Genomic DNA, 25606 nt, shown 5'->3' with positions numbered 1-25606 from the left:
AGATGATACCTGTGTGCTTTGCTATATATATATACATACGTGCATGTATACATACATAGATACACACACACACACACATATATATATATGTATACATACATACATATATATGGCCATCTGTGCATTTATGTGTCTGATATACATAGACACACACACACACACATATATATATATGCTGCTTTATAATAATGCAATCATAGTAGTAATAGTAGTGGTGATAGTAGTAATAGTAATGGTGGTAGTAGTAGTAAGAGGAGGAGGATGAAAGGCTGCTGCTAGCAGCAGCGGTGGTTGTAGTACTAGCAGTAGTAGTAGTAGTAGTATTAGTAGTAGTAGCCACACTTCCCGTTGTACTTTTGTGTTCATAACAGAATGTGTGTCACTGACAAACATGACATGGTCTACCCAGGACTACATTGTACGATGTGTAGTTCTTTTTTTTTTAATTTTTTTATCGATAGGCTGGTGCTGTTTGAAGGATATTTAGCTGCTATTTCTAGCATTGTCCGTCATTACAGCTGAGAGCGATTAGAAATAGTTGAACAATGATGCCACCACACCTGTCATCAACCGCCTCCTCCTCCTCATCATCATCATCACCATCACCACCATCATCGCCACAGCCGGCATAGTCACCCCTTCACCATCACCATCATCTTCACTACCACCAACTACATCGCCATCACCATTATCATCATCATCGTTATTAACATTCTCATCACCACTATCACTATCATCATCATTACATCGTCATCATCATCATCATCAACATTCTCACCATCACCATCATCATCATCATCATTAACAGTCTCATCACCACCACCATCAAAATTCTCACCACCATCATCATCATCATCATTACTAACATTTTCACCACCACCACCACCACCACCACCATCATCGTTACATTATCGCCATTATTCTCATCATCATCATCATCATCATCATCACTTAACCATGATATTCCAGTTATTTGATTGTTTCTCGTCTGTTGGGGGTCGACTTCACCTTTAAGTCTTTTCTCGGGTCGAGAAAAGTACAAATTATTATCGATTGTTGTTTATTTAGACACGAAGAGGCCCAACCTCAAAGGCATAACTACACATTGAGGCCCCATCAATGCCTCACCCACCCGCGTCCTGCCCCCTCTCTCTTCCTCTTACTTTTATCATAATTTCCTCAGAAATGACCCTTTTTTTAATGAAATTTTTGCAGCGATAGGCCTTCGAGGATGTAGATTCCTGATACTTTCAGTCATTTGACTACGGCCATGCTGGGGCACCGCCTTGAAGAATTTGCAGTCGAATATATCGATCTCAGTATTTATTATTTTTTTTAAAGCCTGGCAATTCCGTAGGTCTCTCTTTTCCGAACCGCTAAGTCACGGGGACGTAACCAAACCAACACCGGTTGTCAAGCAGTGGTGAGACACACGCACACGACAGGCTTCTTTCCGTCTACCAAATCTTTTGATCGGCTAGATGCTTTGTAGAAGACACTAGGCCAAGGTTCCACACAATGAGACTGAACCTAGAACCATGTAATTGAGAAGCAAGCTTCTTACCACACAGCCACACCTAGAATTTTGGGAAAGAAACAACAAACCAAAAAAAACCATCAAAGAATTCTTGATGGTTTCTCAGACCGTTACTCTGCTCACGATTTTGTCAGCACCAATTTCCTCCCTTCTCTTTTTCTCCTTTTTCTTTTAAGAATTTGTGTTTGGGGCATCAGAATTACATATGTAATCTCTACCCTTGGCTGTGGTTAAGACGTTTGCTTTGCAACCACGTAGTTTCAGGTTCAGTTCCACTGTACGGTACTTTGGGAACGTATCTTCTGCTCTCGCCCCGAACCAACCAATGCATTTGACACAAGTGAATTTGTAGATGGGAACTGTAGAAGTCCATCGTTTATATGTGTGTCTGTGTTTGTTATACCCCCACCGCTTAACATTTTGGCAAAAGAGACCAATAGACTAAGTACCCGACTTTAATAAACAACATAAGTCCTGGGGTCAATTTTTTTCGTCTAAGACTGTTTAGGGCGGTGCCCCAGCATGGCCACTGTCCAAAGATTGAGACAAGTGGAAGACAAACAATTTTAGGAGAGTTTTCGACTTTTTTTTTATTACAACAGAAAAAGGAATAATAATACCAAAGTACGAATATACGGTATATATCGAGTATGTGGGTGATATATTAGTTGTAGTGGGGACACTGGAAGATACAGAAAGATTAAAGGAAAACCTAAAAAGCAACTAGAGCATCATGTTGGTCGACGCTACTTTTCGAAGCGAACTAGCGTATCAGTTTAGAAAAGACTCAGATAAACTGAATCTATGAATTGAAGTAGGAGAAAGGCCAAGAACTCCCTTAAAATCCTTGATCAGTAGAACATATCTCTTTAAAAAGAACCCTTTCTACTGATAGGACCTGTATAGGGTAAGACCACAGATAAGCTACAAAACTAGTAATGCAGTCTATAGAATGTGTACAGAGGGATGGTGCAGAAACATGACAAAGGCATATTGAAGAGACAGCTCGTAGCATAGGTGAGAAGATAAAGGAACACTGGCGGGAACTCAAGGGAGAAAAACTCGCCACTGCTATACTAACATGCTAAACTAACACATGGGGAATCGATAGATAACATATAAGATCTTATGTACACATAGACCTGACTCGACACTCAAACAGATTACAGAGGCCACACACCATAGATAGTAGACCTAGCACCAACAGGAAACGCGGATGGAATAGTAATACCTTCACTCCACGACCTAGCAAACAGTGCAATATACAAACCTATGCAGACAAGACACGCATACACACAAGGCGCGGTGCCAGGAATTTTTCGAAAGGAAGGCACAAGGTCAGAAGAGAATACAATTCCGGGAGAAAAGAGCGTAATAACATTATTTAGAAGGGCGCACTTCTTTTCCTAAGAGAGGGGGGGTATGTGCCCTTCAGACCCGCCCCCACCGGGTCCGCCCTGCACACACAAACTTAGACGCAAATGCATCCGTACCACAAGATGGAATATATTGGATAAGGCAAGAAAGAAGAACAAGAAGTCATTGAAGGGGTCAAAGAATGTGTTACGAAAGAACTCTGACAAATAAACAATAATTAATAATAATGATAAAGCTAAAGTGAAGATCAAATATGTAGTGCGTGTGTTTATTGGCAAAATGACCGTCCCTACATTTAACAATATTTGTTTTAACACTCTATTTCACATCAAGAATCTTGCGAAAAAAATACTTAAACCTAAAAAGCAACAGTATACGAACATTTAAAACTCGGAGCTATACAAATAAAACTGAATTTCGTGACATAATATTCCGGCAAGAAATGAAATGACTGGCCCTCCGTCGGTTACGACGACGAGTATTCCAGTTGATCTGATCAACAGAACAGCCTTAATTAACGTGCAATTGGCTGAGCACTCTACAGACACGCGTACCCTTAATGTAGTTCTCAGAGAGAACTCTGCGTGTGTGTTTGTTCCCCGCCACCACTTGACAGCCGGTGGTTTGCTTACGTCTCCGTAACTTAGCAATTCGGCGAAAGAGACCGATAGAATAGTGCCAGGCTTGAAAAGATAAGTACAGGGGTTGACACATTCAACTGAACTAAGAGACAAGGCACAGAACAACACAAGCATAAATACATAGCAACAAATACATCATCATCATCATCATTATAAATTAACGTCCTTTTTTCCATGCTGGCATGGATTGGACGGTTTGACAGGAGCTGATAAGCCAGTAGGCCGCATCAGGCTCCATTTGTCTGTTTTGACATGGTTTTATGAATGCTTTTCCTAATGCCAACCACTTTACAGAGTGTAGTGGGCGCTTTTTACGTGGAATCAGCACCCGCAAACTTACAAGACAAAAACCTCTTTACTGAGAGAGGGAGTGGAACCGAAAGATTAGAAAGGGACAGAGGTAGCCCTCTTTCTACCGGGTTAGAGACAGAGAGAGAGGGCCTGCCCACAGGGAACAATGACAGCAGTATAAGTAGTACACCTATAGTAATAATAGACAAACGGTCGTTAATATAGCGCAGTGTTTCCTTTTTTTTTTTTTTTGGCTGCCTCCCCCTTGACACCTAGGCCACATTCCTAGCGCCGCTTCCCCAGCTAACCATCACAAACATAGACCTGTTTCTGAAGCAAATTCGAAGCAGCTGTATTTCACAAATAAACCTAAAGAACCCATTATTTTGTAGTCTTTACATGAATCGCTACCCCACTATCGCCCCACTTTTCTTCCACGCTCCTCTTGGAACTTTTCACCTCCCCTGGGGGACGAGGAGCAATACTGCCCACTTTGAGAACCATTGATATAGCGTCTAGGAAAAGAAATGCTGCTTCTTGCACATTCTCGATTCAACAAAGACTAAATCGCTTGGAGTAAACCTTTCTCTTTAGATCCAGACGAAAACTTGAGCCCCAACTTTAATAACTATCAACCCTTTACAAAAGTTATTTGTACTATGCTTGAAGCAGTAAAATTACTAGAACCTTCATCAGCGTATCTAGACTTTCACTGTCACATCTTCAGAGGGAAATGATGTTGGTGTGTATTGTTGCCTCCTTATAGCAGGTTTAGCCCATTCTCTCCCCCAGCTCATAACGAGAGAGTACTACTGCTCCCATCAATGGGATGGTGCCGTTACTACAACTTCTGACCCATAGACGGTGCTGACCCTCCTCCCTGATTTTTCTACTTCTACTATAACGGCTTCTGCTCTTCAGAACTGGTTAATCTCATACCATCTCCATTCATCCAATATCAACACTCCTCGTGTCTTCTTTTATTTACCATATCCTGTGCACCACTGGGCCCTTTGGCAAAGCCCTTAATACTCAGTCCTTCCCAGAATCTCGCCAGACAGGCCTGACATTAAGAACAGTTGAAGAAGATAGGATCACGAGCTGCGCTAGAAGTTATTTGTACTATTCTCGAAGCAGTAAAATTACTAGATCCTTCAACGTATCTAGACTTTCACTGTCACATCTTCAGAGTGAAGTAATGTTGGTGTGTGTTGTTGCCTCCTTTTAACAAGTTGAGCCAATTCTCTCTCCAGCTCATGGTTTTCTTGCAACCATCAACTTATTGCCCTCAGGAAACTCCAAAGGGATTCTCAACTCCAGTTCAAATTAAAAAAAATATATAAACAAAAATGCACACACACACACACACACACACACACACGCTATCAGCTGTGTACACACATACAGTCAGCTACGTGTACATATATATATATATATATGCATGTGTGTGTGTGTTTGTAAACTGTCAACTTATCTTTCTATCTTTTACTTGTTTCGGTGGTAAGACTGCGGCCATGCTGGAGCACACCGCCATCAAAAATTCTTAGCTGAACGAATCGACCCCATGAACTATTCTTTAACCCTTTATTCTGATAATTTTTACTGGGACGTAAACACACCAACAGCAGTTATTAACCGGTGGTGGGGAACAAACACAGACACAAAGACACACACACACACATATAGGAGTGGCTGTGTGGTAAGAAGCTTGCTTCCCAACCACATGGTTCCGAGTTCAGTCCTACTGCGTGGCACCTTGGGCAAGTGCCTTCCACTATAGCCTCGGCCCAACTAAAGCGTTGTGAGTGGATTTGGTAGACGGAAACTGAAAGGAGCCCCATTGCATATATATATATATATATATATATATATATGTGTGACCTCGTGAAGACTACCTGCAATTTTTTCCTCTGTCCTCCCGTATCGGGGTCTTTCTTTCTCCTATGTTTCCGACGAAGAGCTCCGCTCGAAACGTCATACCCTCCTTCTTCCCTGAGCGTCCAATAATACTATATTTGTTCCACATCCTCGTTGTTTGGATTAACTTTATATATATATATATATATATATATATATATATATATATATATATATATGTGTGTGTGTCTGTGTTTGTCTCCCACCATCGCCTGACTACCGATGTTGGTGTGTTTACGTCCCCGTAACTTAGCGATTCGGCAACAAGAGAGACCGATAGAATAAGTACTAGGCTTACAAAGAATAAGTCCCGGGGTGGATTTGTCCGACTAAAGGCGGTGCTCCAGCATAGCCGCAGTCACATGACTAAAACCAAAAATAAAAGAATAAAAAATATATACAGTATCTACACAGGCCGCAGTTTTGACGGGATTCGGCTGGTTCAGCAATCTGGTCACGTCGACATTATGTGGGACACATGTCGTCATAAAACACGTGGTTCCAACCATTTTGCATTTTAAAAAAAGGGGGACAGAGTTTGTCGAGGGAGTTGGTTGACTGACTGACAAAGGAAGAAAGCTCCCCTATTGAAATGATTGGCTGTGATAGAGTGGTGACGGTTGTGGTTGTGGCGGAGGTAGTTGAGGTGGTAGTAGAGGTGGTGGTGGTGAAGACTGAGATGCAGTTGAGGCGGTGGTTGCGGTGGTGATAGAGATGGCGACGGTCTTAGTAGTAGTAGTAGTAGTAGTAGCTGTGCTCTCCAAGTCCTGCAGGTCAAGAACAACTGAGCGCAACTATCTCCCCCTCCTACCGCCCACGCAACCTGTCACTGGGGGGAGGGGGGCAACGAAGGAGTCTCTAATGGCAGTCTTTGATCGGCTAAAAATAGCAGCTAAATCTCCATCAACCCACCACCGTCTTTAATATAAAAACGGACAAATTAGATTAGATATAACGTCCCGGGATCCCCTGCACATTTAGAATAAGACGGGATGGTCACGGCCGGGATGTTTTTTTGTTTTTTTTTATCTTAGATCAGTTTGATCCAGGACTGACCCGGAGTTCAAACACTGAACATTCACCATGTCACTACCACCGGCGCCACCACGGCTAAGACTAATTACCCCCCACCACAATACCACTACCTCCTCTACCACCACCACCATCACCACCATCGCCGCTACCTCCACCACCACCACAAATAGCCACGTCTTTACCATCACTGCTACTACCACCACCACCACCACCATCGTTACCTCAAACTTACCACAAGCAAAACTACCACCACAACTACCACAATTTAATGTCACCTCAACCACCAGCGCAACTCCTGCCACCATTACTACCATTAGCCCCTCCCCCCCGCCATCGTCTCTATGGTTACATATCCACTGTACAGACGTAGGAAAGCTTCATCTGTGGCAGCCACAGCTCCGTGCTCTCTCTCTTCACTGCAGTCGACGCGGTAAAACGGCAGGCGGTGATTCTTCAGTGTCTGAGTTCAAACCTGGCTAGGGTCAACTTGACATTTCAACTACAGACGTTTACGTGGCGATTAAGCGGTTTCGAGTCTATCGTCTGGATATGTTATCTACCCCCTCCCACCACCACCACTATCAGCTTCACAACTGCTGCTGCTACTACTACTACTACTACTGTTACTACTACTATTATGACGACGACTACTACAAAAACAACCACCACCACCACCATTATCATTGGCACTTTGCTATCATCATCACCACCGCCACCACCACACTCAGTACCATTACTACCATGTCTGGTACCATCACTACTACCACCAATGCCATCAGTACCACTAACAGGCGAGCGTCCCGCAACAGAAATGTCAAGTCACGTGATCTCCCAAGAAAATGTGAAGGAATTGGGGATTTGTGGCGTGTCTAGTGTGAGTGGAGTGTTGTGTGACTGAGTGGAGTGTGGTTTGAGTGAGTGACGCTATAAATCTACTGCCGTGGTGGCGGTGGTGCTGTTGCTGTTGAGCGAAGCGGTCTTCATCCCTTTAGTGGGAGAAGTCCAAAACGTGGTCCCTTGCTATTCGTAAGACCCGCAGAAGAGAAAGCAGGTCAACCCCCGACACCGAGAGCATCGACGGATGGATGAATGCGCATCCGGGCTCAGCGGTTGCGTAGGAAGTCGGGGACAAGAAACAGGAAGAAAGAGTGAGAGAAAGTTGGAGCGAAAGAGTACAACAGGGGTCGCCACCAACCCCTGCCGGAGTCTCGTGGAGCTTTAGGTGTTTTCGCTCAATAAACACACACAACGTCCGGTCTGGGAATCGAAACTGCGATCCTCCGACCGCGAGTCCGCTGCCCTAACTACTGGGCCATTGCGCCTCCTGCTGCTACTGTTGATGATGATGATGATGATGATGATGATGATGATGATGATGATGATGACGATACTTAGCTCCAAGTCACCCTTGATCGAATAGGTAAAATAAACATCAGAGATGATTTGCCTTATGCAGAAACCCCGGGAGCTACTCCGAGGTTTTGTAAGCTCCTATAGATTCCATTGCAATGCTGGAAGCCCGTCTCTATCGTCAGCAGGTATCCTCCGGGTTGCAAGCACCCCACCACCTTAGCCTGTTTGCTTTACCTGAGTGAGGCAGCGAGGACTGAGCTTGTGTTCCCCTACGGAAGAGTTCCCGCTCGCACTGCCATCTTGAGCTAGTTTCAGCTGCCCTGCCCATTTCCTCGATGGCTTTCTTCAGTTGTCTGGGTTCCAGACCTATCTGTCTTCTGCAGGAAATGGCGCACTCACTACCAATACTAATTACCCCCCCCCCTACACACACACACCAGCACAACACCATTACCTCCTCCTCTACCACCACTATCGCCTCCCCCACCGACACCACCACCAATAGCACACCTTTACCATCACTGCTCCTCCCTTCTGTTTGCGGGTCCCGAACCCCACAAAAAACATATTGCCTACAGCAGACGCAAAAGTGGTGTCCCTTTAAAAGAGCCGCTTGGGGGGAGGGATCGTCCTCCCCTAGCTACGCTAGTGAGCGCACTAAATGGAGAACCACGGTAACTGACTTCAATGGCAATCATCAAAGGTATTCCGGCCGCAGCTTACACTAAACTTACGAGCATATTTAGAACATTGTCTTATGTGTCCTTCCTATAAATTGGGTGTGGTTTGGGGGGGTTATTTGGCTATTATTATTATTGGGGGCTATTATTATTATTATTATTGAATGAGAGAGCAGTGCATGCCATCAAAGTGACACTGGGGTAAATATACGAAGCCCAGTATACCCATCATGACTACCCGTCTGATAAGGGTACATTAGGCACATGCATCACAACCATATGTGCACGACATGGTGATCTCATATCAGGATAAACAGCACATGACCTTGCAGGTGGGGCCCAGTTAGAATTTTCTTCTGGTCGAGTAACCTATCCCACTCAAACGGTCCCTGAATAAGGGTTGTTTAAGGATGTTGAACGAAACACCCATGATTCCAGAGGTGAATTATTCAAACCCCAAAGAATCCCTCTCAACACACGGCTATGATGCTCCCCCACTACTTCTGCTCGTGATCAGAGATGCACATATCGTCAGCCACTAAGGGACATGCTCAACTGGTTAAGGTCAAATAACTGACAAGCAAATCTGTGGTATTGAGCAGAATATTTGCTGTAGCCCATCTTTTATACCAAGACAGAACAATGTACATGATAACACTTGCAATCAGTTAAGATCAGAAGCCATGAGAGCCACTGCCTGGTACTGCATCAGGGCATTTATTATTATTATTATTATTATTATTATTATTATTATTATTATTATTATTATTATTATTATTATTATCGAGCGAGTATATGAAATAGGCTACAACACTCACTCGTGTAACCGTGAATTATTTCTGTCTCCGATTGTTTTGAAATTCTAGCTCAACGTTTCTTCCCGCCAGATGTCGCTGTCATTGAATAACTCTGGTGTAAAGTTACTGTTGAATATTGTAATTACTTTACACTAGTCGTGATGCTAATTAGCAACACTGACCTGATTGCCACCACTTTATCAGAGACAATACAGCATGAGATTATTTTGTCTTCAAATATTCCCAAAAAAGGAAATATTCCTGGCTGAGACAAAAGTGCAAGCATCATTAGTTTGGACCTCTACATTTTCATCTTCATTGTATTGATGTTGTGAAGGTGCATGGTTCTGTAGTTGGTGTGTTGCTCTCACGATTGCAAAGATCCTCGTCCAAGCGATGCGCTGTGTTCTCGAGTAAAAGACACTTCGTTCCACGTTGCTCCACTACACTCACCTATAAATAGGCGATCCTCTCTCTCTGATGGACAAACCTTCCGATCGGGGGGAATGCTTTGATCTCGTCCACTTATACATGTCATGGAAACTGGACGATCAGCCCTATGAGTTCCAGGACTGGAGACCGTGATGTTCATGTGTTGTTAATTATCAACGTAACCCAGAGTCCATAGGGTTTAAAACAAATACTCATCATCATCATCATCATCGTTGTTTAACATCCGCTTTCCATGCTGGCATGGATTGGACGGTTTGACTGGGAACTGGCAAGCCAGGAGGCTGCACCAGGCACCAATCTGGTCTGGCAAGGTTTCTACAGCTGGATGCCCTTCCTCACGCCAACCACTCTGAGAGTGTAGTGGGTGCTTTTTACGTGCCACCGACACGGGTGCCAGCCAGGCGGCACTGATATCAGTCATGCTCGAATGGTGCTTTTTTATGTGCCATCCGTATGGGACCCAGTCAGGCTGCACTGGTTGGTATCAGTCATGCTCGAATGGTGCTTTTTACGTGCCACCGGCACGGGTGCCAGTCAGGCGGCACTGGCATCGGCCACGACAAAGTAACTACTCGTAGTGTGAGTGTGTGTGCAAAGAGAGAGACTGACTGACCATGTAATACATTGGACATTACTGTCTCGAGTCCCAACACTCGTAGGACCTGTTACCCGGTTTCCATGGCGTATAGACTTATCATTTACAGTGTGAAGGCGCGTGGCTTAGTGGTTAGGGTATCCGGTTCAGGATCGTAAGGTCATAAGTTCGATATCCGGCGGCGCATTGTTTCCTTGAGCAAGACATTATATTTCATGTTGTTCCAGTTCACTCTGCTGGCACGAATAAGTTGTACCTGTAATGCAATGGGCCAGCCTTGTCACATTCTGTGTCACACTGAATCTCCCTGAGAACTATGTTAAGAGCACGTGGGTCTGTGGAGTGCTCAGCCACTTGTACATTAATTTCATGCGCAGGCTGTTCCGTTGATCAAATCGACTGGAACACACGTCGTTGCAACCGACGGAGTACCAGTTTTTACTCATTCACAGCTGAGTGGACCGAAGCAAGTGAAATGAAGTGTTTTGCTCAAGAATTCAATGCACCGCCCGGCCAGGGAATCGAAACCTCAATTGCAAGATCGTGAGTGCAACACCCTAACACCTAGGCCACGTACCTTTACGGACTATAATAATACCGGGGTAAAATTGCGAAAAACACCATTGGTGGGTGAGTATCGCTGCTTTTACAGAAAGTAAAGTGACGGCTGTAGTAGGATCTTACCAAAGATACTCTAGCATTCGATGGCTCAGTTCGCTTAGTTATAAATTGGTACAACAAGGAGGTACAGTTCCGTTGTAGGCGTCTATAGAAACATCGGTGCCGGTGTAGTATGTGATATACATACAGGTTTCTGGTATAGTTTGTGATCTACACTGACTTTTTGATCTGTGTTAATCGCCAAGATGGAACACGTATGCAGAACATTGCGCCGTCGTGGCTCGAAGCTAAAATTCGTCTTCTCAAAAAAATGGCGGATGGTCACAATGGCATGTAGATCACATACTACTACACCGGCACCGAAAAATCTAACGTGTGTTTACTAATTGATCGGACCGGACATCGTGTTGTGTTCTTGAGCAAAACACTTCGTTCTACGTTGCTCTAGTGCTGTTCGAGGATCGGCATATCAAAGAATAGGTCCAACGTTTCTTGTGCCTGTCGTAAAAGGCGACTAAAAAGAGGTTTAGGTAGGATTTGCACTCCGACCTCATAAGCGCAACAACTACCCAAAACAGACCCATGGGTTGGTGGACGGTTATTGCCTGAGTGATGTCAAAGGCGCCGATTGGTGGATGCAGAGGCGCGCTGTTACTGCGCATGCTCCCAAACTACTACTACTATAGGGAGTTGAGAAAAGAGATGGCGGTGAGTTGGATGACCTTCGTTGTGGGTTTACTGGATCAAGGTTGGGCTAGGGCTAAACAACATCACAACCAGTGACATTACTGACATCCCCTCACTACAGACACCACCACCACCACCAGCAACAACAACACACCTTCCCCACCTTCTTCACCAACACGCTATTAAACACACCGCATCCACCGCCGCCATGACAACGGCCTTCACCCCCACCCCCCACCCCATACCTGTCTCAATTTATTGTCTGATTTCACAGGTGTTACATTTGCTGATGTGACTCATCAGGACCAACAGCAACAACAACAACAACCTGAGCCAATGAAGGAGACGTTGTGCGGGTATGTCGAGTCGCCAGAAATAGCAACTACATCTCCCTAAAAACCGCACCACATACACACCACACTTTCTGTCTCGCACACCCCATCAAACACACACACGGCACGCCAACTTCAAAAGAACATCCCTGATCCAATCGCGCGCTCTCTCTCTCTCTTTCGCTTTTACGCCAACTTCAAAGGATCTCCTTCTCCACCCCCACCCCCACATATATATTTAAAAAAAAATTTTTTTTTACGGAAAGCGACGATCTTCTTCAGAAACATAAACAAATACACGTGCGTTTTTTGACAAGTATGTACTCATATCGAAATTTAGCCGTGGCGATCCTTCGGTATTGATCTCCAAGAATGTCAGTATAAGAAGACGATGTCATTCACTCTCTTTATCAGCTTAGTCCCTTTCTCTGTCATTATTGAAAATTGTGTGGTGAATGTCTACCAATACCGAAAGATTGCTTTACTTGTGTTGTAGTCCCTATAATAGAAACTGGCGGGATGATTACGGTTATGATTATCGCGATTGACTTGGGATAGAATACGATTCCAATCATAAATGTATCAAAGAAAAGTTCGGTTCGCAATCACTTTGTTCTTGGTTTGCTTCTAATGCGAGACACCTTGATCAGGTGTGCTATATCTCTCCCACGTGTCTTTAATTAGTATCCGCCGAGAGCCGCGGGGCACTGCCGTCAGCTTTGTTGTACTTTCATAGCTTGAAACCTCCTCCGATGTGTGACATTTGGTGACTGACGGTGTCTGATGCTGCTGCTCATCTCATCTGAGTTTCCCGCGGCGACGTAGGCTCATCCGGAACTCTTGAACAGCGGGGAAATCCAATTTTGTTTTGAAGACACATCCACCGCATGTAGGTCTCTTAGGCCTTGTGGCAGGATATTGAAAAGCTGTTGGGTCCTTGGAACCCAAGTTGTTGCAGTATCTTTATCATGATGGCGATGCTGGAATATTTGGTACGACGCAGTAGCGCCTTGTTCTACTGTTTGTGTAACTTTTAAAGTCAAAGTTTGGTACATATATATATATACACTCTTTTACTTGTTTCAGTCATTTTGATTGCGGCCATGCTGGAGCACCGCCTATATATATATATATATATATATATATATATATATATATATATATATATATATATATATATATATATATATTATATTATATTATTATTATTATTATTATTATTATTATATTATTATTATTGTGGAGGCGCGTGGCTTAGTGGTTAGGGTGTCAGTACCATGATCGTAAGATTGTGGTTTCGATTCCTGGACCGGGCGACGCGTTGTGTTCTTGATCAAAACACTTCATTTCACGTTGCTCCAGTCCACTCAGCTGGCAAAAATGAGTAACGCTGCGATGGACTGGCGTCCCGTCTAGCTGGGAAACACATACGCCATAGAAACCGGACTCATGAGCCTGGCTAGGCTTTAAAAAGGCCCATTTATTTATTTTATTTTATATCATATATCATATATATATATGTATATATATATACACATACACACACACATATATATATATATATATTCATTTATTTTTTTACTTGTTTCAGTCATTTTGATTATGGTCATACTGGAGCACCGCCTTAATTTCTTTCGCGAATTATGTCGTGTGGAAGATGCTCTACTTAATATGTCACTCGAGTCGTAAGCAAACGATTGTTTTTGTCTCGATCTCTTTGAACAAGGCGGGGGGAGGGACGTTAGCCGGAGTCGCCGTCCCAGAATTCCGCCGCCGAGCGTCGAGCTAAGGCATACGCCTTGAGGTTGGGGCATTCATTGTCATTTTTATTATCTGCTTTTTCATGCTTACATGGATCGGACGGACATACAGTGTTATCATCTGCAAGCCGATTCTCAGGCATTTTGTTTGGAAAGTCCTAAAGTACGCCAGCTCTGTGTGTGTGTGTGTGTGAAACTGGAGTTTGTCTCGTGAACCAAGTTTCATGCAACTGCGATCTTCAGGCGAGAACACAGTAGTGTGAAACTCGACATGGGAGACAGACTCTCAGTTTCAATTTCAATTTTTAAAAAAATGTCTTTTACATGTATTGAGTACTCATTTCATTCGTCCGAAAAAAAATGCCCAGTGTGTGCGTGTGTGTGTGTGTAGCATTATCAGCGCCAAGCAGGGATTAAGCATACATGGATTTTAGGTTAGTTAAAATACATTTGACACATTTTAACTTTTAAACGCAGATCCACTGCAGTTACCGTGGAGGAAAAAAAATCTCTCTTGTGGTAAAAGAAGGGGCGAAAACATCATATGTATCGAGAGCTTCTCTCTGGTAGATCCCCAGATGCGTGCTTCTGGCTTTTTAGCCTTCGTCAATGGGAAATACCGAAGGGAGATAACCCTGGACAGATTCAAAGCCATAGCTTTGACTACAAAACAATCAACATTAGTGATTAGGTTGCACTAGTGGACTGCCTGGTCGGAATATGAACAGCAATATCAGCGCCGAACAGTGATAAGGAACAAACGGAGTTTAGGGTTGCGACAAACATGTCACAATTAGATGATTAGGCTATACACACACACACACACACACACTGTTACACGCACACACACGCAAACACGCGCACACACATGCAAACACGCACCCACACAAACACACGCACTTCTACGTACACAGACACACATACACGCACAAACACGCACATGCATACATACGCACACAAACACACACGCATGAACGCACACACACACACGCACACACACACGTCTATATGTGCTTTGTGGTGTTCGATCGTAAGGTTGGATTTCTGGGCGCGCACTATGTCCTTCAGCAAGACACTTCATGTCACGTTATTCCAGTCCACTCAGCTGGTGGAAATGAACAGCCCTTGTCTATTTCAAAACAGCTGACCTCGTCTGACACATTCCGTGTCACGCGGAATCTCCTTGACAACTACGAACTACGTTACACTTACGCGTGTCTGTGAAGTGCTCAGCCTCCGGCACATTGATTTCTTGAGCAGGTTCTTCCGTCGATCGGATCAACTAGATCAGTCATCGCTGCGACCGACGGAGCGCCAGCTCACACACACACACACATACACACACACACAAACACACGCACACACACACGCACGCACATACACACACACACACGCACGCATACACAGACACACACACAAACACGCTCGCACACACGCACGCACATACACACACACGTACGCATACACACACACACACACACACACACACACACACGCACACATTTCAGAGGGGGAACGGTGATGATGATGGTGGTGGTGGTGGCGGCGGCCTTATCGAAAAAAAGACGCCATTATATTGGCGACGGATTGAAGCCTTTCTCAATTGGAGGACGTCGACTTAATTAATTGTCGCCATTTACCATAAATGTGACATCGTGACAACAGACTCACTTAATAAATCATATGTTGCCACCATAGTAGTGACTGGTGGTGGTGGTGTGAGGAGGAGGGATGCTATGGTGTCCTATTCACTAGAAACGGTCCAACAATAAAAACAGTTTGTGATGACACATTATGTTAATGTTGTCATTGGTTCACTGCATCGGTAAACACATTTGGCATTCACGGCTGCACTATCGCCGCTGCACACGCTGCACCCCCCCCCTAAATGCACCAAACATGTGTCTCGCCCTTTCCCTTGCATCCCTGTGCCTCTATTTCTATGCCGTGACTGGCAGCGTCTGCGCGGTCGCTCGACCTGCTAGAAATAGCAGGCAAACCTCCCTTGTTCGTTCCATGACGCTACCGTCTTGAAAGAGAGAGAAAAAATAAAGGAAGCGTTGGACATCATCATCCAATCACCGTCATCATCCCATTTGTCATCATCGCTTTTAAAGTCCTCTTTCTCATGGATGTTTGCATGGAATTCGGTGAAGCAGATTTTCTACAGCTGGATCCGCTTCCCGCCAATAATCTTCACCCCATTTCCAAGCAGGGTAATATTTATTTCTTTATTGTCCACAGGGAGCTAAAACATAGAGGGGACAAACAAGGACAGACAAAGGGATTAAGTTGATTACATCGACCCTCGTGTGTTACTGGTACTTATTTAATCAACGAAAGGCAAAGTCGAGACCTCGGCGGAATTTGAACTCAGAACGTAACCGCTGACGAAATATCTATTTCTTAAGTCGATTACATTGACCCCAGTGTGTAACTGGTACTTAATTTATCGACCCCGAAAGGATGAAAGGCAAAGTCAATCTCGGCGGAATTTGAACTCAGAACGTAACGGCTGACGAAGTACCGCTAAGGCGTGCTAACGATTCTATCAGCTCATGGTCAGACATTATTCACGGAAGATTAGGAATGAACGATACCGCTTGTATGACAGTGGCGCTCATTCACAACCACCACATGTTATCACAGCAAGGGTGCACACGCACACACACACACTTGTTTTAGTTTCTATCTCCCAAATCCACTGGTTGACTCGGGGTGATAGAAGACACTTGTCAAGAGTGCTTCGCTGTGGGACCGAACCCGAAACCGCGTGGCTGCAAAGCAAGCATCTTAACCACATAGTTATGCCTATGCCTTTCTTTCTATCTATCTATCTATCTATCTATCTATCTATCTATATCTATCTATCTATCTATCTATCTATCTATCTATGTGTGGTAAGTAGCTTGCTTACCAACCACATGGTTCCGGCTTCAGTCCCACTGCGTAGCACCTTGGCAAGTGTCTTCTACTATAGCCTCGGGCCAACCAGAACCCTGTGAGTGAATTTGGTAGACGGAAACTGAAAGAAGCCTGTCTTATACACACACACACACACACACACACATATATATGTATGTGTGTGTCTGTGTTTGTCCCCTCAACATCGCTCAACAACCGATGCTGGTGTGTTTACGTCCCCGTCACTTAGCGGTTCGGCAAAAGAGACCGATAGAATAAGTACTAGGCTTACAAAGAATAAGTCCTGGGGGTCGATTTGCTCGACTAAAGGCGTTGCTCCAGCATGGCCGCAGTCAAATGACTGAAACAAGTAAAAGAGTAAAAAAAGCGTAAAAGTAACAGTGACTCAAGAGCCGAGAATTTTGTGCGTCAGCACATTTACACACACACACACACATACACACACCTACACACACACACACACACACCTACACACACACACACACCTACACACACACACACCACACCTCTCTCTCTACACACACACACGCACGCACACACACACACCTACACACACACACACACACACACACACACACGCACACACACACACACACACTCACACCTTTAACGATCAGTTACAATTGTTTCTGTACGAATTCTGCTTGGTAACAGCTTGGCTCGTTACCATGGAAACAGACACCTACATGTCTGACTTTCATTTGGTTCCAGTTACCCAAAATTTGCAAAGATTAAACGCTTTTAAAACGCTATTAGCTCTTTAGTTATTTATTTATGGCGAAAATGAATTTCATATCAATGATTACCTTGTGTGTGTGTGAGTGTGTATGTGTGTGTCTATTTTTGTCCCCCCCCCATTACCGCTTGGCAACCGGTGTTGGTGTGTTTTCGTCCCCACAATTTAGCGGTTCGGCAAAAATGACTTGGTTTAAGAAATAAGTCTTTGTGTCGATTTGTTATTTATATCTGTGTAACATTCTCCGTTTTTTTTTTCCGTCCTTGTTTTCGTATACATTCGCTGATTTCTCCCAAGGAATCTAATGCTCTTAGCTTCGTTTTTCCTTGGGGCTGGCCAGATTGGAGCAATCTCGAGTATAACCAGCCGAAATTGCAAAGATAATCTGGAACTCGACTGAAGAAAGAAAACTCCGAATGACCCCTGCTTGTTTTTTCGTATCGTCTGTCTGGGTGTTTTGGTCCTTTTTTTTTGCATCACCTAACTGTCCGGATATATATATATATATATATATCTATATATATATATTATATATATATATATATATCTATATATATATATTATATCTATATATATTACATACAACATACACAATTAAAAAAACACAAAGTAAGGAAATAAACAAATGTTTGAACGTGGCACAAGTAAAGTATAATAAACGCTCAGAAAGGAAAAAAAACTAGAAGTTTTACTTTTCGAGCATAGCTTCTTCTTCGGAAACAGGGAAAGTCGATATATGTATATATATATATATATATATATATATATATATATATATATATATCGATATAGATATATATAGAATATATATATATATATATTTATTTAATGAAGGCGGGATGGGGAATTGCGTTGACCTTTGGTCGTGACTGATGAGGTGAGGATCTTCTGTGTCTGGTTTCCTTTTTGTTTGTGCATTTATTACGTTTATTATAATATTATAATAAGTATATATCTATATATATATACACACAAACACATATTATCGATATATATAATATATATATATATATATTATATATATATATATATATATATATATATATTATATATATATATTATACGCACACACATAGAGAATAAGCACATAAATGTGAAAGAAGTGGGAAAAATAGTACTCGAATACCGGGGTAGAGTAATGTGCTTTAATAAAAATGCAAATCATCACAGAAACATCTCCCCCACTGTTGCTCTCTCTCTCTCTCTCTCTCTCTCCTCTCTTCTCTCTGTTTATATATATATTACATATATACATATATATATATAATATATATATATATATATATTATATAAGCGAGAGAGAGAGAGAGAGAGAAGGCTTCATTTTTATTAGTCAACCAGCCTTTGTAGTTCTTATTAGCTATTGGAAACTAGAAGCGAGTGGGGGTGGGGTAGTAACCAACTCGCGCACATGAGAGAGAACTGTTCATTTGTCACTGGTGTCTATCATTAGTCATTGGCTTCTGTCGTACCGTTTCTCCTCTCACACGCGCCGCAACAATAAAATGTCCACAACAAAAACCAGAAAAGAAAAGATAAAAAATCAACTCGTTTTTTTTTCTTTCTAAAAACCTGTTTTCAAAGTCAGTGGAGAAGATGTTGGAGTCGATGTAATCGACTCATCACCTCAAGATTCTTGACCTTGTGCCAAAATTTGAAACCATTAATATTATTGTTGTTGTTGTTATTATTATTATCATTATTATTATTATTATGACGGTGAGCTGGCAGAAACGTTAGCAGGTTGGACGAAATGCTTAGCGGTATTTCGCCTGCCACTACGTTCTGAGTTCAAGTTCTGCCGAAGTCGATTTTGCCTTTCATCCTTTCGGGATCGATAAATTAAGTACTAGTGAAACACTGGGGTCGATGTAATCGATTAGTCCCCTCCCCACCAAAAATTCCAGTCTTTGTGACTATAATTGAAAAGATTATTATTATTATTATTATTATGATTGGCTTCTTCGCCTTGCCAGCAGGAGTGTCATCGTTCAAAATTTAAAAAGATGCAAAGCGCATTGTGATTAGCGATGTATAAGAACATCCATACTCTGGTTGATCACGTGATCATTATTATTATTGTTGTTGTTGTTGTTACCTTCTTTCTTCAATTTTTCTTCCATTTCTCGCCGGGTGTTTTCCATACACCTAGGGCAGAGAAGCTTATTGTATGCATTCCCAGATTCGCAAGTTCACAGGTAAAATATGTATTTAAAAAAATTCATAAATAAACAAATTCATGAATGGATGCTGTTTTCACAGCGATAGTGCTCTTCTCAGTACATGAGCCGTTCCAGTTAACACGAGTTTTTGCACTTCATGTAGGGATGGTAAGCCTGGTATCATTTTCAAATAGGTTGCAGTACCTTTTTTTTTTTTTTATCATTCCTAGAGATCCTACAATCACTGGTACTGTAGTCGCCTTGAGATGCCACATTTTTTCAATTTATTATTATTATTATTATTATTATTATTATTATTATTATTATTATTTGAGGCAAGGGCGTTGAAGTGGCAGAACCGTTAGCAAACCGGGCGAAATGCTTAGCAGTATTTCGTCCGTCTTTACGTTCTGAGTTCAAATTCCGCCGAGGTCGACTACGCCTATCATCCTTTCGAGGTCGGTCAGTAAAATAAGTATCAGTTGAGCACTGGGGGGGGGGGGTCAGTGTAATCGACTAATTCTCTCCCTTTAAAAATAATCTACCAGTCGACCCATTTAGTGTTGATCCCTCCCCTCAAAACAGCTGGCCTTGGGCTAAAATTTGAAACCGTCACTGTTATTATTTGATAATATGATCCTTTTTCTCATTCCTCTTCCTCCTCCTCCTCCCTTCCCTCTTTTCCTCCTCCATCATTTATCCTTTCAAAATACCCCGGTAGGGTCATATCGTGGCTACTATGACGACATTGAGTCCATCCGTGACCAACGTGAAAATAAAATAGAAATAAAAATGGACACTCTCATAAACGTTATCTCTGTTTGTTTTACTTGTTTCAGTTGTTAGACTGCGGCCATGCTGGGGCACCGCCTTCAAGAATTCTTTTAGTCGAATAAAGCAACCCCAGCTCTTGTTGGTTTTTAAAAGACTGGTACTTATTCTGTTGTTTACTTTTGCCGAACCGCTATGTCACGGGGACGTATACACACCAACACCGGTTTTCTATCATGGTGGGGGACAAACACACACACACGCGCGCGTGTGTGTGTACTATATTCACGATGGGCTTCCTTCGATTTCCTTCTACCAAATCCACTCATAAGGCTTTGCTCGGCCCAAAGTTATCGAAGCAACTTTTGCCCGAAGTGTCACGCAGAAGAATTGAGCCCGGAACTAACCACACAGCCACGCCTGCTCCCAGGAGGTCACTTTGCTTTTCTAAATTCCTTTTATGTGCGATTCGTTTGTTTAATTTCTGGCTTCATTATAAAGATGCCAACAACCATCTCTACAGTATTTACATTTAACGGATATTTGTCCTCATCTTGTTTGTTGTTAACGTTTCGGCTGATATACCCTCCAGCCTTCATCAGGTGTCTTGGGGAAATTTCAAACCTGGGTTCTTATTCCTAAGGTATTTTTCGATGTTGTTATTATTTAGGTCACTGCCTGGAATCGAACTAGGAATCTTGGGGTTAGTAGCCCGCGCTCTTAACTACTACGCCATATGCCCAAGATTCCGAGTTCTATTCCAGGCAGTGACTTGAATAATATTAATGATAATAACAACAACAACAACATCGAAAAATACCTTAGGAATGAGAACCCAGGTTCAAAATTTCCCCAAGACACCTGATGAAGGCTGGAAGGTGTATCAGCCGAAACGTTGTGTTAACAACAAACAAGATGAGGACAAATATCCGTCAAATGTAAATGAAAAAAATGAGTAAACATGAAAAGTGAAAAGATTAAACATCTTATTGAATCTGACAATATTTTTGATAACAAATCATCCATTGCCAACAGGCCAAACGTCAACAATGTGTTGAAGTATTGAACCTAAAAGATCTAACCCTTTTAATCCAATCTCTTATCGCCACATAAACTCAGTTTTTTAATAGGGAGCTATGTGAATTTTTAATTGGGGGGGGGGGAGATAACCACAAGGTAGTGACTGCGCATTAGGTTCTTGAACAAAAACATTTCATTTTTTGTTGTTCTAGTCCCTTCAGCAAGTAAATGAGCAACCATGTAACAGACTAACTTTCCGACCAGGGGCTAAAACAATTCAAAACGCATTTGAAGCCAGCGATATATAATACCTATTTCTTCACTACCCACAAGGGGCTAAAAACAGAGAGGACAAACAAGGACAGACAAACGGATTAAGTCGATTATGTTGACCCCAGTGCGTAACTGGTACTTATTTAATCAACCCCGAAAGGATGAAAGGCAAAGTCGACCTCGGCGGAATTTGAACTCCGAATGTAACGGCAGACGAACTACCGCTGAGCACTTCGCCCGGCGTGCTAACGCTTCTGCCAGCTTCCCCCGCCTTGCCAGCGATATAGAATAGCATCCAATAGTCTGGTCGATCAGGTGGTCACGTCTCCGGTTTCATTCAGTTTCCTCTTTATTAGACATTGTTATCAACAACCGACAATGTGAAACTTATATTGCAACTTGTAAAGTTTAAACTTTACACACACACACACACACACACACACACACATATGCACCCCTACATAAGTAGCCAGTGCTTTTTTTTATATTTTTGCCTATTTTCTTTTCCTAGCTTTTCATATTTGACAATCTATCATAGTTATATTTCTCAGCACTAAAGTCTAATACCAACCGCAACATATGTTGCTATATACTAACACAAAGTCTTACACTTTGGCTTACACCATCGCTACATTTTGGTAACGTTTTTGTTTCTTTATTCCTTAACACCCCTCTTCCTATCACTGAATGAGTCGTTCCATATAATATTATAAACAATTGCATCTAAACATGAGCAGAGATTGTCTCTCTCTCTCTCTCTCTCTCTCTATCTATCTATCTTTCTCCCCCCCTCTCTCTCTCCATCTATCTATCTATCTATCTATCTATCTATCTATCTATCTATCTATCTATCATCTATCTATCAGTCTGTTTGTCTGTCTGTCTATCTCTATCTCTTCTCTCTCTCTCTCTATCTTTCTCCCCCCTCTCTCTCTCCATCTATCTATCTATATCTATCTATCTTTCTCTTCCCCCCTCTCTCTCTCCATCTTTCTATCTATCTATCTATCTTTTTTTCTCTTCTCGTCTCGTCACATATCGCCTTCCGCTCTAACGATGACTCACATAATTACGATTGTAATATATCTTTCTCCAATTACTCCAGGCCGTATCGTTGTCATTCATATTGGTAATGAGGCATACATCATCCCCCGCATTACGGAAATTAGCGTTCTTGAAAACGTCTGACCGCAACGTGTAATTCCTTAAAGCGAAACTCTTTCACACTACGAGACATCACGTTATGGCAGGCTTTTTTAAATATTTTTATCTCAGCGAGTCTCGTTTCCATAAGACGAGATACGCCTGTGCATAGTTTTATCCGTATAATATCCATTCTATTTGGATATTATATTGAGTATTTTCACCTAAAATTCTGACTTTTCCCGTTTACAAACCGTGAACGCATGTGTGTGTGTGTGTTTATCTCTCTCTCTCTATCTATCTATATATCTCTGTGTATACATATATACACACACACACATACATTACGTACACACACACACACACATGTTTCATAGCGAGCGGAACCTCGGAAGTAGTAGTAATACATACACCACATACATACATACATACATACATACAACCATGCTTTCGTACATACATACATACATCATACATACATACATACATACATACATACAACCATGCTTTCGTACATACATACATACATACATACATCATACATACATACATACATGCTTTCGTACATACATACATAATTTTCCACCGAATCACAGTCCTGGACATTCGTATGTAGCTGCCATCTCAATGTTGTTGGATTTCTTCAGTATGAAATTGCAATAGTCTAATGCGTTGAATTGAAATATTAATTTTTATTTAGCTTTTAACTTTTACATGTTTTAGTCTTTGGATTGCGGCCATGCAGGGGCACCAGCTTCACCAAGTTGTAGACTCATATTGTCGTTGAATGCTCGAAATGAGGAGTAGACAGACAGTCGACAATTGATGAAGGGTCGTTCTCTGTGTTTACTTGTCCTGTTTTCCGTTATTTTCTCTCGTTGTTTGCGTATTTAACTCGTTTGTTTTCATATTTCATGTTGTTTACACAGTTGGTGACGTCCTGTATCTATATATGCATTTATATATATATATGTATGTATATATATATATATATATATATATATATATATATATAGGCGCAGGCGTGACTGTGGTAAGAAGTTTGTTTCCCAACCAGACGATTTTGAGTTCAATGTCACTGCCTTCTACAATAAACTTGGGCTAACCAAAACCGTGTAAGTGGATTTGGCTGATGAAAACTGAAAGAAGCCCATTGTATATGTATTTATTTGTGTGTGTTTGTTACCCCTCCCCCATTGCTTGACACCCGATGCTGGTGTGTTTGTGTCTCTATAACTTAGTGGTTTGGCAAAAGAGACCAATAGAATAAATACTTTGCCTAAAGCCCTTTAGGGCACTGCTCCTGCATGGCCACAATCAGATGAATGAAACAAGTAAAATATATATATATATATATATGCCAGGGCCACGGATTGGCTCCTGTGCTGGTGACACGTGAAAAGCACCATTCAAACGTGATCATTGCCAGAGTCACCTTACTAGCACATGTGCCGGTGGTACGTGAAAAACAACATTTGAGCATGGTTGTTGTTAGTGCTGCCGGACTGGCTCCCCATGCAGGTAACATGTAAAAAATACCTTTTGAGCATGGTCCTTGTCAGAACCGCCTGACTGGCGCTCGTGCTGGTGTCACATAAAAGCAACCACTACACTCTCGGATTGGCTGGCGTTAGGAAGGGCATCCAGCTATAGAAACTTTGCCAGATCAAGATTGGAGTCTGGTGCAGTCTCCTGGCTCACCGGTCCTCAGTCAAACCGTCCAACCCATGCCAGCATGGAAAGCAGACATTAAACGATGATGATGATATAATGATAATTTCTTAAGTAAGCAGAAGATGGATTTGGCATTAATCTTTATTTTGTACAACGGTCGTTTCAACCTCTCCTGCTACTGTCCCTTATGGGTGGGACTCCCTTCAACAAGTTGTGCTGCATCCATTTTGAAGTCTGGGTCTCATCAGGTACATCTATGTCACCCACAACATCATAAGTGGAAAGTGTAACCTCTCGAAAGAGCTGTTCTTCACTCCTGCTCCAGAGCGTCAGCTGCGGGGTCATTCCGAAAAGCTCTACCTGCGACGATTTCATCTCAATCGAAGGAGAGGAGCTTTCTCCATCCGGGTTGCGGATCCGTGGAACAAGCTGCCAGACGAGATGGTGAAGATGCCGACGACCGCTTTGTTCAAAGTCTCCCTTGACCTCAAGTGGCCTGAACTCTTTATATGAACATCACCCTGTACATAACTCCATGTCCACCTACATGGCCTTGCTTTTTGCTTTTTGAGCCAAAAAAATTAACTAACTATTAATTAACTCACTAACTAACGGGGACATAAACACACCAGCATCGGTTGTCAAGCAATGCTAGTGGGACACACACATACATACATATACATATATATGACAGGCTTCTTTCAGTTTCTGTCTACCAAATCCACTCACAAGGCATTGGTTGGCCCGGGGCTATAGCAGAAGACACTTGCCCAAGATGCCACGCAGTGGGACTGAACCCGGAACCATGTGGTTGGTTAGCAAGCTA

At 42.5% G+C, this 25606-nt stretch overlaps 1 protein-coding gene and 1 long non-coding RNA gene across 3 annotated transcripts in view; one reads left to right on the top strand and one right to left on the bottom strand.

Annotated features, from left to right (window-relative positions):
* The window catches only part of LOC115212790 (protein TsetseEP), a 134686-nt gene that overhangs the window by 3301 nt on the left and 105779 nt on the right, over window positions 1-25606 (top strand). The window lies entirely within an intron of this gene.
* LOC118765992 lies at window positions 3553-9167 on the bottom strand. Its single transcript, XR_005001908.1, has 3 exons — window positions 9157-9167; window positions 4390-4392; window positions 3553-3637 (listed from the first exon to the last, which is right to left on the bottom strand). It is a non-coding gene; the product is annotated as an uncharacterized LOC118765992 (long non-coding RNA).

The sequence above is a fragment of the Octopus sinensis genome, linkage group LG1, assembly GCF_006345805.1.
Source record: "Octopus sinensis linkage group LG1, ASM634580v1, whole genome shotgun sequence".
NCBI lineage: Eukaryota > Metazoa > Mollusca > Cephalopoda > Octopoda > Octopodidae > Octopus > Octopus sinensis.
The sequence above is the reverse complement of the archived record's forward strand: the minus strand, read 5'-3'. Positions and strand labels throughout refer to the sequence as shown.